General features: G+C 47.4%; 1 long non-coding RNA gene across 1 annotated transcript in view; it reads left to right on the forward strand.

Annotated features, from left to right (window-relative positions):
* Positions 1–12,489: 12,489 nt before the first annotated feature.
* The window catches only part of LOC123333958, a 54,869-nt gene continuing 50,315 nt past the window's right edge, over positions 12,490–17,043 (forward strand). Inside the window, exon 1 of the long non-coding RNA XR_006551570.1 lies at positions 12,490–12,611. This is a non-coding gene — a long non-coding RNA (uncharacterized LOC123333958). The remainder of the gene's footprint in view (positions 12,612–17,043) is intronic.

The following is a 17,043-nucleotide window of genomic DNA, read 5'->3' on the forward strand; positions in this document are numbered from 1 at the left end:
CTTTATTTTTTATTTTTTAGGTCTTGCTCAATGCCCTGTATATCCCTGCCTTCAGGAGGTCAGGAGGAGACAGGCATATACTCAATATAGTCTTTGTGTTTTTTAAAGCATTTTTTCATGCCTCCATTATCCTATTTTCATCACTTTGTTTTATTGTCTTTTTCTAATTCCAATTTTTGATCTCCCTAAAGCCAAGAGCCAAGTCTAATTTATTTTTGTGTCTCCAGGCCTAGCATAGTAAGATCTTCAAGATACAGCAAAGTATAATTTTTAGAAGTTCTGGAGTCAAAGAGTTGGGTTCTAATTCTGGTTCTGCTGCTTACTAAGTGGAAGATGGGGGTGGGAGGGGTGGCTTAATCTCAGATTTTAAATCTCTAACAAGGTGATAATGACATTGATTTCTAATATTGTGGAGAGGATTATGCTTTTGCTCACACAATATCTTGTACACTCATCTCTCCACCTGAAACTGGGGTCTACAGTTACATCTTCGATTCCTGGGTCAGGATGATCCCCTGGAGAAGGAAATAGCAACCCACTCAGTATTCTTGCCTGGGAAATCCCACGGACAGAGGAGCCTGGCAGGCTACAGTCCATGGGGTCACACAGAGTTGAACACAACTGAGTGACTAACACTTGCCCTTGGCTTCAAGGAAGCTCTTTCCTGACCAGGCTTTGGGGCACGTACATGTCTCAGCTTCAGGGTACATACGTGTCTCAGCATTTATCTGGCATTGTAATCACCTCGTGTATGCATTCCCTGCAAAGGACTGCAAGCCCTCAGAGGTTACAGGCCACATTTGTCTTCTGTGCTGTGCATTCAGTGCCTGGTTCAACACATCTGTGTGGGATGGAGGCTGAGATACACCAGAGGCCCCCCTCCTCTGGGTCCTACTAATGTCCAGTAGCAACCATCAGGAGGCTGCTGAATTGTCACCCGATTTGACCTTCTTCAGGTCCTCTCACCCCACCCCTCGATTCTCTTACTCTTAAATAAGTGGGTCTTAAGGTAAGAGTTTCCTACCTTGCATGGCTTTGTTTATTTGCTTGTTTCTGAGGGTTTTGTTTTGTTTTGTTTGTTTTGGCCACACCACATGATATGTAGTATCTTAGTTCTCCAAAGCAGGGATCAAACCTGCCCCCTGCAGTGGAAATGCAGAGTCTTAACCATTCCCTGATAGCTCAGTTGATAAAGAATCCACCTGCAATGCAAGAGACCCCGGTTCAATTCCTGGATTGGAAAGATCCCCTGGAGAAGGGAAAGGCTACCTACCCCTGTATTCTGGCCTGGAGAATTCCATGGACTGTACAGTCTATGGGGTCGCAAAGAGTTGGACACGACAGAACGACTGTCACTTTCTCACTTCCTCAACCGCTAGACCGCCAGGGAAGTCTGAGATTTCCCTACCTAATGTGCTTGGTTGTCTCTGAGTTAGCCTAGTATCCAAATAACTCAGCAGCTCTATTCCTTCCTTTCTGGCAATGAGAGATCATTCATTTCTTTGAAGGGGGGGGGTCCCATTTAATCTATGTTTCTTTGAATCACAACTCCACCCCACCTCAGTTTCCTCACTTTTGATTGTATACATACTCATTACATTCTCCCTTGCATTTTTTTCCCCCTAAATAATATGTTAACTTTTTTTCAGTTGTGCTTCAGATAGGGCAGCCTAGAAGCCCATGGTCACCAAAAACAGCCTTAGAAATTAGGGAATGGTTTCATAGAAGTGACTGGAAATGGACGGAGACACATTCTTCCCTGGAGACTGAGGAAGAAAAGCATATGCAATTAAAGCAATAAATTGGATTTTTTGAGTGTTTTTTGTTTACCATTGTCAAACATAATCTATTTCATGCATTTCTACAGAATGCATAAAATAGGTCAGATTTCATTTTCTTCAGTTTGCTTATTTTCTCCTCCTGTTCCCTGCATAATGGGAAGACGGTAGACGTGTGTATTTAGAGAAGGTGGGGGTAGAGGATTGGGTGCACTGGACCCTGGAGTTGGACGCCCGTGAGCAAATAAAAACTAAAACGTGGCAATGAAGTATCTGGGAACGAGCACGGGGTTTGAGTCAGACAGACCAGAGTTCGGGTTCTGGCTCAGCTGCAGTCACTGTGCGCCTTGGGTTTCACTCTCATTCGTCTCCTGCTGCATTCACCCCCTCCACTCCTCCCTGCACCAATTTCTCTCTCCACTGGGTCCCTTTCATCTGTATGTGGTCGTGCACAAGTACCGTCTCAAACCAAACAAACCTTGCCCCCTGCCTTCCTCATCCCTTTCAGCTTCCATCCATGCTTCTCCTCCCTTTACTGCCAAGTTTTCAGAGGAGTCACCCACACTCCCTGTCTCCTCTTCTGCAATCCCTCCCCAGGTCTCACTCTCGGATGATCTGCCTTCAGCCCTCACTGACCCACTTTTGTCACTCACAATGGCTCCTCTGTGTCCAGCCTCAAAGACCTGCCCCCTGATCGCCTGGCTCCTCAGCAGCGTTTCCAACAGTCGGGCTGCTTCCCTCCTGAAACACTTCTTGACATCCATCACCTCCCCCTCGTCTGATGGTCTCCTACTTCTCTGGCTAATCCTTCTTAGTCTGTTTACTGGACCCGTTTCTTCCTGACACCGAATGTAGGGGTCCTCAGAGCTCAGTCCCGGGATCCCCTCCCTTCCCATCTCTTCTCTGTTTATGCTGTTTCCCTGGCCCCACAGCATTAAATAGTGTAAGGCAACCCCAAATTTATATATCCTGACCTGACCCGACCTCTCTGGTGGACTCTGACCCCGAATATACAACTGCTGGTTCTCCTCCTCCACTGGGGTGGTTCACAAATATTTCGAACTTGGCATATCCAAAAGAAAACCCTTTGTCCCTCTTCTTGCTGGGAACAAATTACCCTTTCACTGTTCCCACCCTTCTCCCCATGTTTTCTCATCTCAGTAAGCACCACCACTCAGAAACTTCAGAGCCATTTCTTACCACTAATCTATCATCTAGTTCTATAGGTTCCTCTCCAAAATATGTCTCAAATCCACCTCATTCTCCCCATCTTTACTGCTACCTATAATGGAGTTCCTGATACCTTTTGCCTCCATCACTGGGAAAGCCTCTTGATCCTTTTCATTATAGGGGACTGGAATGCAAAAGTAGGAAGTCAAGAAACACCTGGGGTAACAGGCAAATTTGGATCTTGGAATATGGAATGAAGCAGGGGAAAGGCTAATAGAGTTTTGCCAAGAGAACACACTGGCAAACACCCTCTTCCAACAACACAAGAGAAGACTCTACACGTGGACATCACCAGATGGTCAACACTGAAATCAGATTGATTATATTCTTTGCAGCCAAAGATGGAGAAGCTGTATACAGTCAGCAAAAACAAGACTGGGAGCTAACTGTGGCTCAGATCACGAGCTCCTTATTGCCAAATTCAGACTTAAATTGAAGAGAGTAGGGAAAACCACTAGACCATTCAGGTATGACCTAAATCAAATTCCTTATGATTATACGGTGGAAGTGAGAAATAGATTTAAGGGACTGGATCTGATAGAGTATATGATGAACTATGGACGGAGGTTCGAGACATTGTACAGGAGACAGGGATCAAGACCATCCCCATGGAAAAGAAATGCAAAAAAGCAAAATGGCTGTCTGAGGAGGCCTTACAAATAGCTGTGAAAAGAAGAGAAGCAAAAAGCAAAGGAGAAAAGGAAAGGTAGAAGCATCTGAATGCAGAGTTCCAAAGAATAGCAAGGAGAGATAAGAAACCTTCCTCAGCAATCAATGCAAAGAAATATAGGAAAACAATAGAATGGTAAAGACTAGAGATCTCTTCAAGAAAATTAGAGATACCAAGGGAACATTTCATGCAAAGATGGGCTTGATAAAGGAAAGAAATGGTATGGACCTAATAGAAGAAGAAGAGATTAAGAAGAGGTGGCAAGAATACACAGAACTGTACAAAAAAGATCTTCACGACCCAGATAATCACAATGGTGTGATCACTCACCTAGAGCCAGACATCCTGGAATGTGAAGTCAAGTGGGTCTTAGAAGGCATCACTACGAACAAAGCTAGTGGAGGTGATGGAATTCCAGTTGAGCTATTTCAAATTCTAAAAGATGATGCTGTGAAAATGCAGCACTCAATATGCCAGCAAATTTGGAAAACTCAGCAGTGGCCACAGGACTGGAAAAGGTCAGTTTTCATTCCAATCCCAAAGAAAGGCAATGCCAAAGAAAGCTCAAACTACCACACAATTGCACTCATCTCACACGCTAGTAAAGTAATGCTCAAAATTCTCCAAGCCAGGCTTCAGCAATACATGAACCGTGAACTTCCAGATGTTCAAGCTGGATTTAGAAAAGGCAGGGGAACCAGAGATCAAATTGCCAACATCTGCTGGATCATTGAAAAAGCAAGAGAGTTCCAGAAAAACATCTATTTCTGCTTTATTGACTATGCCAAAGCCTTTGACTGTGTGGGTCACAATAAACTGTGGAAAATTCTGAAAGAGATGGGAATACCAGACCACCTGACCTGCCTCTTAAGAAACCTATATGCAGGTCAGGAAGCAACGGTTAGAACTGGACATGGAACAACAAACTGGTTCCAAATAGGAAAGGAGTACGTCAAGGCTGTATATTGTCACCCTGTTTATTTAACTTCTATGCAGAGTACATCAGGAGAAACGCTGGACTGGAAGAAGCACAAGCTGGAATCAAGATTGCCAGGAGAAATGTCAATAACCTAGATATGCAGATGACACCACCCTTATGGCAGAAAGAGAAGAGGAACTAAAAAGCTTCTTGATGAAAGTGAAAGAGGAGAGTGAAAAAGTTGGCTTAAAGCTCAACATTCAGAAAATGAAGGTCATGGCATCTGGTCCCATCACTTCATGGGAAATAGATGGGGAAACAGTGGAAACAGTGTCAGACTTTATTTTTTTGGGCTCCAAAATCACTGCAGATAGTGATTGCAGCCATGAAATTAAAAGACGCTTACTCCTTGGAAGGAAAGTTATGACCAACCTAGATAGCATATTCAAAAGCAGAGACATTACTTTGCCAACAAAGGTCCATCTAGTCAAGGCTATGGTTTTTCCAGTGGTCATGTATGGATGTGAGAGCTGGACTGTGAAGAAAGCTGAGCACCGAAGAACTGATGCTTTTGAACTGTGGTGTTGGAGAAGACTCTTGAGAGTCCCTTGGACTGCAAGGAGATCCAACCAGTCCATTCTAAAGGAGATCAGTCCTGGGTGTTCATTGGAAGGAATGATGCTAAAGCTGAAACTCCAATACTTTGGCCACCTGATGCCAAGAGTTGACTCATTGGAAAAGACCCTGACGCTGGGAGGGATTGGGGGCAGGAGGAGAAGGGGACGACAGAGGATGAGATGGCTGGATGGCATCACCAACTCGATGGACGAGTTTGGGTGAACTCCGGGAGTTGGTGATGGACAGGGAGGCCTGGCATGCTGCGAATCATGGGGTGGCAAAGAGTCGGACACGACTGAGTGACTGAACTGACTGATAATGGAGTTCCTGATATCTTTTGCCTCCATCACTGGGAAATCCTCTTGATTCTTTTCTGCACCTCTGCTCTTGCCCGCCCATGCATTTCACAGAGAAGAAAGACCTAACATGGAATATAAACAGACCCATCATAAACACTCCCTGACTTAAAACTTCCAATGTCTCTCCATTGCACCAGAATGAAACATACCCTGTTTTGTAAAGCCCAGAAAGGGGAGCCCTGTGTCTCTTTCTAGCCTCATGTGAAGCCAGCTGCTTCTCTTCCTTTGCTGTGGATCATCCTTCAGGTCTGTGAACGACCTCAGAGCCTCCCTCCTCACAGCCTTCATCTGCTGCTCCTTTTGCCTCAGAGCCTCTGCCCCCACCCCCACCTCTTCTTCCCCCCTCCATAGTGTGTAATGATATAAAATTAAGGAAAGTGATAAGGTAAGCAGCATCTGAGTACTCACCACCCAGCTCTATTTAATCTAAAATGCTGTCTTACTTGCTTTAGATTTTTGTCTTTCTTAAAGGAATAAAGTAACACGGAATTAGCTGAAGACATCTCGCCCCTGGACTCCTAATTCTAGTCTCTCTCCTTTCCCAGAAGTAACTTCTGAGTTTGTTGTTTATCATCCCCGCCCCACCCCGCCTTTTTTTTTTTTTTTAACTTTCCTTACATGCGTTTGTATCCATCAACAGTATTTAGTTTGCAGGTATTGTGGGAGGGTTTTATTGTGAGAAGATTCTGCAACTCACCCAGTTCTTCAGCATGGTTTCTGAGAGGGATCCATACTGAAACAGGTGGTTCTGGCTGTCATTTCTACGAAGGCATAGTATTTCATTGGATACAAATGTCTACGGGGAAGGCGATGGCACCCCACTCCAGGACTCTTGCCTGGAAAATCTCATGGACGGAGGTGCCTGGTAGGCTGCAGTCCATGGGGTTGCGAAGAGTTGAACACGACTGAGAGACTTCACTTTCACTTTTCACTTTCTTGCACTGGAGAAGGAAATGGCAACCCACTCCAGTGTTCTTGCCTGGAGAATCCCAGGGACGGGGGAGCCTGATGGGCTGCCGTCTCTGGGGTCGCACAGAGTCGGACACGACTGAAGCGACTTAGCAGCAGCAACAAATGTCTAACTTGATTTACTCTCCTAATGATCAATTATGGTGCCATTTTCAATTTTTGGCCATTATAAACAAGGCTTCAAAGAACATCTGAACACATCTCCTTGTACACATACTTGAGAGTTTCTCTAAGGTAAAACCTTAAAATCGGAATTTCTGAGTAATCTCTGCAACTTTACTAGACAGTGCCGGATTGCTCTTCACAGCGGTTGAACAGGTTCCACTCCCACCGCAGCCGGGTCGTTTCCCCGAGCTCCTTATTCTTACTACCGAGCTGCCGAGCTCGGTCAGGCCTCCAGGGGGCGCCGTGCAGCTCCCTGTAATTCGTGGTGGCCGCGCCACAGCTGTTGGACTCCGCTTTTCTCGCTGCTATTAAATGTTCGTGGTCCGCTGGGCCAGCAGTCGTTGCTGAAGACGGTATCCCAGAGACGCGTTTAGGGCAAGCTCCAGCCTCTGGGTCGCTGGGAGATGTGGTCTTAGTCCTCCTCTTTTCCAAATCTTTTCTAAAATTTGAAAGCAGTACAAAACAAAACCTTCTCCGTCTTGAACTAAAACCAAACAACAACCTAGGTTCCTAAAAGAAACATCTGTATGCTTAAACAGAGAAGGCAATGGCACCCCACTCCAGTACTCTTGCCTGGAAAATCCCATGGACGGAGGAGCCTGGTGGGCTACAGTCCATGGGGTCGCTAAGAGTCGGACACGACTGAGTGACTTCACTTTCACTTTTCACTTTCATGCATTGGAGAAGGAAATGGCAACCCACTCCAGTGTTCTTGCCTGGAGAATCCCAGGGGCGGGGGAGCCTGGTGGGCTGCTGTCTATGGGGTCGCACAGAGTTGGACACGACTGAAGCGACTTAGCAGCAGCAGTATGCTTAATATCCAAATATACAATGCTAACATTTTAACCTATATGTTTCCTTCAGATGTTTTCTTTTTAAGACACAAAACATTCCAGTTACACTTGGAATTCTCCTATTCTTTCACCTTTCTGCCTTTCGGAGGCAGTTAAGATCCTGAGTTTGGCGAGTATCCAAACGATAAATTTGCATAACATGTATCCATAAACAATGTACAGTATTATTTATTTTTTTATATACACAAGTGGTATTCTGTACCTAATACTCCTGCAGTTTTATTTCCTATGCACGCATTGTTTCTAAGATATATCTAGCTCATTCAGTATTTATCTATTCTCCTAACAATGTATTTTTTATATTGTTTTCAGCGTTTGTGTATTTAAATAATGCTGCATGCACATTTCAGGAGGGTGAAGATGTTTGTGGTTTATTCATGTTTACTTTTGAGCCCCTACAAGTGTGCCTGGCACATGGAAGTTGCTTGATAAATTTGCATTGAGTTAATGAATAAATGAATAGCCTCACACATGTTTCTAGGTGACCCACATGCAGACTTTGCCTAGAATATACATATAAAAGTGAAAAGGCTGGATTTTCAGGTGAACTCGGCTTATCACTCTCCAAGGTTTACTATTCTTTGGGTTTCCAGCCGGTGACTGCCAGCCAGGACAGCCCTGGGTGGTCTGGTGTTTGTAGCCGTCTCCATGCGTCTGAGGATCCTGTATGTTCCTGTGGTGGGAGCTGTCTTTGGTGTCCCTGGCACTGCCACTCCTTGGCACACAGCATGCCCTTTACTTACAGGAGAATGTGGCATCTGGTCTGTTTGGCTCCTCTGTATTTGACAAATTGACCTCTATTGGGAGAAGAGAAGACAAGTTCAAAGTTAAGCTGATGGGTGTAATGGGAGAGAGGGCTGGGGAGCAGGGTGCAACTGAGGCGGAAGGATGAACTTACAGGGCACCCCTTGGCTTTGGGACGGCAGGGAGGGAAATGCTGGGTGCTGGGCTGAATGCAGCCCCAGGGGTCCCCTCCCCCGTGGGCCTGTGAATCGAGTCAACAGCTCAAGATACGAAATGAGACTCCAGTGATCCGCCAGAGCAGTGGGTGTGCAGGAGCCAGTACCCGCTGCCATCGGGAAGGCCCGCTTTTCTAGCATGTAGGATGACACTTCCCTGAGATCCTTTCCCATTTGGAAAGCACTAAAAAAGCACAACCTGCAAGCCCAGAGGGTGAGCACTCTGACTTAACAGCCCTTCTACTTTCTTTTGCAAAGCATTAAAGTCATTAACTTCCAGCAGGCAGGGAAAGGTTCTTACTTAACTCTTCTCTTCTGAAGAGTCTTAAAAATCAGCTGCTGTGAGACCTTGTCTGTCATTGGTGGTGTGAAACCATAGAGCACCGTACAGCTGCCAAGTGGTGGGGCCATTCTGTCACTGTGTAACCTAAGAAGAATCGAACCCAGTGGTGTGTCCTCTGCTCGGAAGCCGTGGTGACTCCGCACTGTGGACCAGGTGTGATCCTTCCCCTTTGCTGGGAGGTTCTGCTGCCCTTTCACTTTCACTGTCTGAGTCTAATCACATGTTTCCTGCTACCAGAGGAGGTTTCGCCTCATCTCTGCCAAGTGACCCTACACCTTTCCCTCTCCCTCACTGTCACCCATTCATCTTGACCATCTCTCTCTCTAAGCCCCCATGTGTGGACTCATTACCTGATACATAACATTTGAATTTTTAATAACATCCAACATTTGTATATCCCTCTACGCTATCTGACCACACCCTCCACATCTCACTGAAGGTTCAACTTCGTGAATTTTGCCAAACACATTCCTCTTATCTCTTTAATCACTAAGTGTTTATACATTGCATCTTTTCTGATTACAGGTAATCATCTTTGCAGGCACACTTAGGGGTGTACCCGTCATGTATCCCCCAGTAGATTATGCTGCTGCTGCTGCTGCTAAGTCGCTTCAGTCGTGTCTGACTCTGTGTGACCCCATAGATGGCAGCCCACCAGGCTCCCCCGTCCCTGGGATTCTCCAGGCAAGAACACTGGAGTGGGTTGCCATTTCCTTCTCCAATTCATGAAAGTGAAAAGTGAAAGAGAAGTCGCTCAGTCATGTTCAACTCTTCGTGACCCCATGGACTGCAGCCCACCAGGCTCCTCAGTCCGTGGGATTTTCCAGGCAAGAGTCCTGGAGTAGGGTGCCATTGCCTTTTCCCCAGTAGATTATACATTTCCCTAAATTTATTATATTCTTCCCATTCCTGCATCTGTGTGCAGATACCCAGGCGGGTGGGGGCATGCCAATTAACCACTCACCACATGCTTACTGAGCACCCAGGTGCCAGGCATTATGCTGAGTGGTATGAGGTTTGGGCATGGTCCTGAGACTCTTGTAGGAAAGAGAGAAATCGAACAACCGAGTGAATCATTATAGGTAAGTAAAGGGCCACAAAGTAGAACAGATGCTCTGGGAATACGTGTGAGTATATGTGGGGGTGGTTGGATGCCATTTCCCAGGAAATGGTGTTAAACTGAGGCCCACAGTGGGGGTAGAAGTTGGGAGCTAGGCAGAGCTGGGGAACGAATCATCTCAGGCAAAGGGAATAGCATGTGCCCAGACTGTCACGCAGAGAGCATAAAGCGTCTGGTAACATGCAGAAAAAGGTTAATTCAGCTGGCGTGGGTTGCCCCAACCTTATACATTCCAAAGGTCTTCAGGACTGCCTCTGGATCAGTGCTTGTAAAATGACCTCTGAACTCTTGGAATATCCTGCCTGAAAAGAGTACATCTGTACACGTGAGACCTTGGGCCGGGCCAGAGAGTCTATGCTAACAAAGTGACACGGTGAGTGCCTATTTTTAGACCCTGAGGATTTTGGGGGCCTTCCATATGGATTTGAGCGGCTAAAGTCAGTTATGCAAATGCTGCCTATATGATACTCAAATGACCCCCAACAAACACCCTGGATACCATGGCCCGGGTGAACCACCCTGGTTGGCAGTATTTCTGTGTTGCTGCACACTGCTGCTGGGAGAATGCAGTACTCCACTCGGAGGGCATCACTGGAGCCCCTGCCTGGCTCCTCCTGGACTCTGTCCTGTGTGCCTGTATTCTTTGCAGGCTGTGATGTGTGTCCTTTCACGGCAGTAAACCACAGTGGAGAGGATGACAGCTTTTCTGTGAGTCCCTTTAGCAAATCATCAGAGTGGTCCTGCCTGTGTGCGCGCTAAGTTGCTTCAGTCATGTCTGACTCTTTGTGACCCCATGGACTGTAGCCCACCAGGCTGCTCTGTTGATGGGATTCTCCAGGCAAGAATAGTGGAGTGGATTACCATGCCCTCCTGCAGGGGATCTTCCCCACCCAGGGACCAAACCAGAGTCTCTTATGTCTCCTGCATTGGCAGGTGGGTTCTTCACACCAAGGAAGCCCAAGAGTGGTCTTAGGACATCCCCCACTCCCCCAATACAGGTAGAACAGAGAGAACAAGGGCTATAGGGGAGGGGAATGATAGAGGTGAGGAAGGAGATGGAGAAAGGGACTGGATTTTTCAGAGCCTTCTAGGTCAAGCCTAAGGTCAAGAATGACATAGTTCTGCCTGTGGGATTGATTCCAGCGTGGTTACTTTATTTCTGTTCCATGGCCCTAGGTTGCATCCAGCCCTAGATATCACCAAATGTACCTACAGAAAACATGTCAATCAGTGAATTTGCAAGGCGTGGGGTTGGGGGGCCCCAGGGGCACATAAAACCTATTGGAGACAAGCAGTGTCGCCTGTCCGGATGGCTGCACCCACTATTTCTCATATGGCCCGCCCTGGGTTTGAAGCAGAGTCGCTGCTCAGTATATATTGGTAAAGAAGAAACAGTGGTATGTTTATTATAAAAGCTTGGGGCAGGGGGGAATCCCAGAACTGTTTTCTGTACTGAATCCCACATAATGAAAACTCAGAGGTGACATCACCAATCTGTTTCATGATCACATATCCATGGTGACAGAATAAGTAAAGGGAAAAAAATAGGGTCAGGGAGTGGTTGAAGCGATTTAAGCAATTTGTTGGCATAAAGGACTCAGTTATCAAGGTTGCAAGTAAGTCATCAACTTCAGGCGTGGACGTGCACCAAAGTGTTTCTTAAATTTCTGCTTGCTTGGACAAGCATGCTGCCTTCTCAAGAGTATGCCTGGAATCCATAATAGCCAGAGAAAAATGTTAAAGTAATGGATGAAGTGCTTATGTAACGCATTTCTAAATCAACGAGGGACTATATTTTTGATGGTGCAGGAGGCTTGAGGCAGAAGCCTGTTAGAGGTGAGGACTGCGCTGGCGGCCTAACACTCCCAAGTCAGAACCATGCTGCCAAGGCCTGGGGCAGCACTGGGTTGGGGGCGCCATGTGATCTCAGAGCCCCACTGACAGCCCCGTGAGCCAAGTGCCTCGGTTCTGGGGAACACAGGATGCTGTTATGTAATTTGTAATCACAGCATAGTCTCTTCTTTCTGTTCCTGACAGGGAAGGCGGTTTATATTAGACAAACCCAAGTTTGAGTCTTGTTCTGGCTATGTGGCTTTGGGTGTGTTACTTAAACTCCTGGGCCTCAATTTACTCATCTGTGCACTGGTCATTATAAGAAAACCTTGTTTATAGGGTTGTTTTGAAGACTGGATGAGATAAAGCCTATAAAGTAATTTTCACAGCTCCTGGCATGCATCAAGGGCTCAAATAACAACACAACCAGAAAGGATGTTAAGGTTTTTAATAAATCCTCAGACATAAGAAGACATTTTTGAGGGCTCGATGCCAGTCACATATGCCTCAAGATTGTCATGATGGGTGAGGACATCCCCATGCTCTGAGTTAGACAACAGTGGGTGCAACAGAAGAGCCCTAAGGAATCAGCTTTACTATTTTGGCCTTTGATGCTTTGGCTGCATTTTAAACAGCAGCCTGTAACTCGGGTGCTATTGGCTTCAGTGTCAGATACAAGCTTGTTCTTTGGCTTCCTAAGAGGATGAAGAGGCTGTGCTAAGATGGCCCCCAAGATCAAGTTCTGATGATGGAGATAGACCCGTGTGACTGGAGCCAGGGGGAGATCTTGGCAGGTATGCTGTGTGGTGGAAGGAGTGTGAGTCTGGAGTTACCACTTGGGTCTGATCCCAGCTCCTTTTCTACAAGTGTGCGAAGCTTCTTTAATGCAAGTATGATGTGTTGGGCAAGTTAGTGGTCTCTACATCTCAGTTTCTACATCTGTTCAAAGGGGAAAATACCTGGCTTGCAGAGCGACTATAAGGATAAACTGGTAACGGTGGAGGGTTAAATACCTTCTATATGGTAGGGGTTCATAAATGATGATACAAGCAAGCATAGTCACAGCAAAGTGTGAAATGCATTAGTGGTAACTGATACTGTTTTGTGACAAAGCGATCCTGTGAGACCAGATTATTTTCTTTTTTAGAAAGAATGGCAAGATACAGACAGCAGGTTTGATGTGAAGATTGGCAGTTCATTCTGGGAAATGGCTTATGGTTTGGATCAAATCCCTGCCCTGGGAAAACCTGATCTAGGGGATCATGAGGGGCAGGCGGAGAGGGTGCGCATGAGGACCAGATTTCTTAGCTGTCCCATGGGATGTTATGAATGTCTGTAAGGGTGATGACGAAGCACAGCTCCAAGGGAAGCGAGGGTAGCTGCAGTGAGTACACAGGATGTAAGCCTGTCTCTGCAGTGGGAGGTCATGGAAGTTGCAGCCCAGAGAGCAAGCAGACCCCAGTCCAGGTGTGCTCAGGTGAAGTAGAGGTGGGAGAACCAGGCTGGGGAGGAAAGGTCTCAGAGAAGGGCTCCTCCTGTCCTGATTCCAGCTGCTTCTGCATCAGAACAATTTCCTGGGAGAGGAACCCAAGAGGTGAAGAGGTACCCAAGTGATATGGGGGCAAGTTCTCCACATGGAAAAGCCTCCATTCAGCAGGGAACTCAGATCATCTGCCAGAGAATAAATACGAGTGAAACTTTAAAAACATGAGGGTGGAAGCCGACATTAAAGCGACGCCCACCAGTAACTCATTGAGAATAAAGCCCTCCTGAGTGTAGCAAGTTAATAGTGTCTATTACCCTCTTGGAAACCTAGCCTGGGAAGACGAGAGGGACTGGGGCTGGGTACCAAACATTGCTTGAAGAAGTAATGGTGTGTAGTGGCATCTGATTGGCCCTCTCTCCCCTATCAAGATGTGTGAATCTACAGGAGAAACCCCCATGCATGTTCCGACCTCTGCTCCCATAGGAAGTGAAAGCCTGTGCCTGCTGCTTGCCAGTCTGATGCAGTGGTTCTCAACTGTGCCAACTCTGTCCTCCCAGGGGGCATTTGATAATGTCTGAGGACATTTTCTGTTGTCACATTTTTTGTGGAGGGGGTTGGGTGGGGATGCTTCCGGCATCTAATAGGTAAATGTCAGGAAAGGAAAGTGAAGTCGCTCAGTCGTGTCCAACTCTTTGCGACCCCATGGGCTGTAGCATATGAGGCTCCTTCATCCATGGGATCTTCCAGGCAAGGGTACTGGAGTGGGTTGCCATTTCCATCTTCAGAGGATCTTCCCGACCCAGGGATTGAACCTGGGTCTCCCATATTGCAGGCAGACGCTTTGCCGTCTGAGCCACCAGGGAAGCCCGGGTAAATGTCAGGGGTCTTGCTCATTTTCTCACAGAGCACAGCGAAGAGCTGCGCAGCCCTGAGTGTCAGCAGTGCTGGAGTTGAGCAAGCATGGTCCGATCGACATGGAGATTCTGTCGAAGGAGGTTGCTTGTTCCTCTCTCCTGTTATTACACTGTGGGGGGGATGGGGAAGGGTCACAGCTAGCCTGCGATCCCTCACTGGTGGCCATACACAGAAGAGGGGGTGGTGGGAAGGCAAAAAACTGGGGGGTGGGAATGAGCCCAAAGGGAGACTCAGGCTCACCTCCCAAGGTAGACAGAAGAAGGGCAGAGTTTTTCATCTCAAGTCAACCCTTAGTTATTTAAAAACTGATTTCCTTAAGCACATAATTATATGTTTATTTCCCTGTGGAACTCTTGAGGCAGAGGAGACCTGCTTAAATTATGGGGATGGAGGCTGCACACAGGGCTTTAATGGCGTTAGAAAAATTTTCTCTCCTTTGAAGGAGGCTTGGGAGGAAGGGAAGGGCAGGTTCTTTGCTTGCAGTGCAGAGGATCTGGGGGGATGGGGTAAGATAGGAATGGAGGGGCAGAAAGAATGAACGGTGGTTGTGTGACCTCCATAGGTTGGAACTCCGGAGTGCAGCTTCAAGCCTCCCTGCTTTCCTCCAATCCCAGTAATCGGAGGGAACAGATCCAGGAAGTGGGCTGTTCACACCATTCCTTCCCCACTGCCTTCATGCACACACTCAATACACCCCTTTGGAAGGAGGCCCTGGTTTGCATCAGGAAATAGAATGGGCCATGCTGTTGGGGGAGGGCAGGGAAGAGGAGACTTTGATGGGAGGAGGGTAAGGGCTTCAGTGCTTCTTGTCATCTATTTTTCACTCCTCTGTTTTGGCCTGAACGCTTGGAATTGTGGTTTCTTCTCTTTGGGAGATGCCCTCACCTGAGTAAGCTGGGTGGGGGCCAAGGGAACAGAATGAAGAAACTGATTACCTAGATTTGACACACAGAGGAAAAAGCGGGGGGTGAGGGGGATGGCTAGGGCTCTTTACAGCTTTTCTCTCACTTAGGAGTGAGATTGGCAAGACTCTGGCAAATATTCCTTTTGTCTAAGAGTTGGATTGATGTTTTTGAACTGTGGGTTGGAGAAGACTCTTGAGAGTCCCTTGGACAGCAAGGAGATCAAACCAGTCAATCCTAAAGGAAATCAGTCCTGAATATTCATTGGAAGGACTGATGCTGAAGTTGAAACTCCAATTTTTGGCCACCTGATGTGAACAACTGACTCATTAGAAAAGACCCTGATGCTGGGAAAGATTGAAGGCAGGAGGAGAAGGGGACAGAGGATGAGATGGTTGGATGGGATCACCAGTTCGATGGACATGAATTTGAGTAAGCTCCGGGAGTTGGTGATGGACAGGGAGGCCTGGCATGCTGCAGTCCATGGGGTCACAAAGAGTTAGACATGACTGAGCAACTGAACTGAACTGGTGAATGCCTTTTGTCTAAGAGTTGGAGGAGGGCAGAGTTGAGTGGGCAGCAGTGGAAGGAAGATGCAGTGAGGAGTGGGTGGCCTGGGGCTAGTGGTGGCTAGGCTACAAAGAATGGGCTCTATGGAGGAACCCTCTCCTCTTCTATGTCCCACTGGATGGAATGTGTGTCTGTCATAATACCTGTTCTCTGTGGTTGGACTCTGTTGAACCCACCTCCTCTAGGAGGCTGTGAATTACATGTTCTACAGCTGGAGAGTCCCAGCTTCTAACAAAGCCTGGCCCACAGGCACAGAGTACACATTTCATGATGAATCCCTACCTGATCTAGCCTGGTCAGCCTGGTCTGCACATCCCAGAAGAGAAGACAGGAACTCAGGCCAGGTTTAAGCAAAAAGTGTTCACCTGCCTAGTCCATCCCACTCATCCTGTCTCTTGAAGCTGCAGGTTGTTGGTGGTGGTGCTGGCAGGGTGGGATTCAATGCGGGAAGTGAAGGTAACATCTCAGAAACATGGCCAAGGTTCATAGCCCTGAATGTCTTCATTTAACCATCTAATGTCCTCTGTCCAGAGAGGCTGGGTTCCGGCACTCCTCAGCCTCAGACTGTGGGGCAGCATAATGGATTGGAGGTCACAGGTGAGCCGAGCAGCCTAAGGCTGGGGAGAGGCGCTCAGACCCAGGGAGACGGAGATGGTGATTCTCTGTGAACACAGCATCCAGGCCTTCTCTGTCCCAACAGGGCTCAAGGGGTGACACACATGGGGCATGCGGGCAGGACTGAAGGGCTGTGTCCACAGGTGCCCTCCTGGCCTGCCAGCATCAGAGACCCTGGCTTGCCAGGGACTGGTTTCCTTTTCACTGACCAGTTCCCCAGAAGACACATCAAATATTTTCAGAGGGCAGATATATAAGAGTTTCAGCATCTTTAAAAGGCTGAAAATGCCTGCTATAGTCCTGGCCCACACTTCTACTTCTCAGAGTGTGACCTTGGAGCTTTCTGAGCTTTGGCCACCTCATCCAAAGAACAGGGATGGTTTCTGCTTTTCCTTTGTGCTGTGCTGTGCTTACTCGCTCAGTTGTATCCGACTCTTTGCGACCCCGTGGACTGTAGCCCCCCAGGCTCTTCTGTCCATGGGGATTCTCCAGGCAAGAATACTGGAGTAGGTTGCCATGCCCTCCGGAGGGGATCTTCCCAAACCAGGTACTGAACCCAGGTCTCCCACATTGCAGGCAGATTCTTTACCAGCTGAGCTACCGGGGAAGCCAGCTGTTTGTTTATTACAGGGCTACTGAGAAGCTCAACCCACTCCAGTGTTCTTGCCTGGAGAATACCAGGGACGGGGGAGCCTGGTGGGCTTCCGTCTATGGGGTCGCACAGAGTCGGACACAACT

This window comes from Bubalus bubalis, chromosome 6 (genome assembly GCF_019923935.1).
Source record: "Bubalus bubalis isolate 160015118507 breed Murrah chromosome 6, NDDB_SH_1, whole genome shotgun sequence".
Lineage (NCBI taxonomy): Eukaryota > Metazoa > Chordata > Mammalia > Artiodactyla > Bovidae > Bubalus > Bubalus bubalis.